Here is a 1,044-nt window from a genome sequence, read left to right as displayed (position 1 = left end):
GTGGAGATATAAACAATACCCTCCCCTTGGGTGGATTAGTGCCCCATGCCCCCACTACCTTTTTCTTCCTTATATTCATCCTTTTGTTTTCCTTTCCCCCCCTCCTCCACCATGGTCTACCATGTGCATGCCTGGTTTTGGTCTGGTCTCTACCATACTACACAGTCTTTGCCTCAAAAATGTTTGTATACAGTAGCTTTTTCCCCTATGCCACTTTTGCTTTTTAAAAAAATTTTTTATTCTTACCTCAGCGGGCTTATGTTGTACTTAAAAAAAAAACTACAGGTATCAGCCTCCTACCACCTCCCCCTCCCTGATTGCTTAATCAAAAGAGTTAACAGAAAATTCACCTTTGAATATCCCCATATTTCTTATTCATAAAATCAAAACATGACTGAGTGATTATAAAAGGAGAAAAAGTAAAACTTAAGCACATATGGGTGTTTTTAGGTATGTATTATTTAGTTTGTTTCAAACTAGAAACCATCTTTAGGCACAAGGATTTATAATTCACCGTAGTCCAAGTTACATGGGACATAGAAAAAACATTCAGATGTATTGAAAATGACATGCTGTGTGGGTTTTTGGTTAAGACCAACAACAGCAAATTAGAATAATAAATTCTATCTTGACAAAGAGTTTAGATAATTTTCAGATACATGAATACTTACCTGGCAGGGGAGATACCATGATCACGAAGGTGGTTTTCCCAGGGCGAGGCTTATCCATTACACTCCGGATGTGCTGACCCTTGCGATTTCCCCAAATGTGGGAAACTCGACTGCATAATTTGTGGTAGTGGGGGACTGCGATCACGCTCTCCCCTGTTATTAAAAAAAAGAAAAGAAAAAAAAAGTTCAGATACATGATCTCTGTATTAGCATTATCTGCATGGACTGCGTTTAGAAGAAACACATCATTAGAAAGATCTAGTATCTTTATTTTTAAAGTTATATGTTTTATTCCTGAATTACGAAGTAACATTGGTCAAAGATACAAAATGTTCTTCATTCTCAGAGTCCTACTGCTATTGTCATCTGAAAC

At 37.2% G+C, this 1,044-nt stretch overlaps 1 non-coding gene across 1 annotated transcript; it reads left to right on the top strand.

Annotated features, from left to right (window-relative positions):
- Positions 1-663: 663 nt before the first annotated feature.
- On the top strand, positions 664-827 carry LOC142428243 (U1 spliceosomal RNA). The gene has a single exon (XR_012780183.1). It is a non-coding gene; the product is annotated as a U1 spliceosomal RNA (small nuclear RNA).
- The last annotated feature ends 217 nt before the right edge of the window (positions 828-1,044 follow it).

This window comes from Tenrec ecaudatus, chromosome 15 (genome assembly GCF_050624435.1).
Source record: "Tenrec ecaudatus isolate mTenEca1 chromosome 15, mTenEca1.hap1, whole genome shotgun sequence".
Classification (NCBI taxonomy): Eukaryota; Metazoa; Chordata; class Mammalia; order Afrosoricida; family Tenrecidae; genus Tenrec; species Tenrec ecaudatus.
Note: the sequence above shows the minus strand (reverse complement) of the source record. Positions and strands in the feature narration are given on the sequence as shown.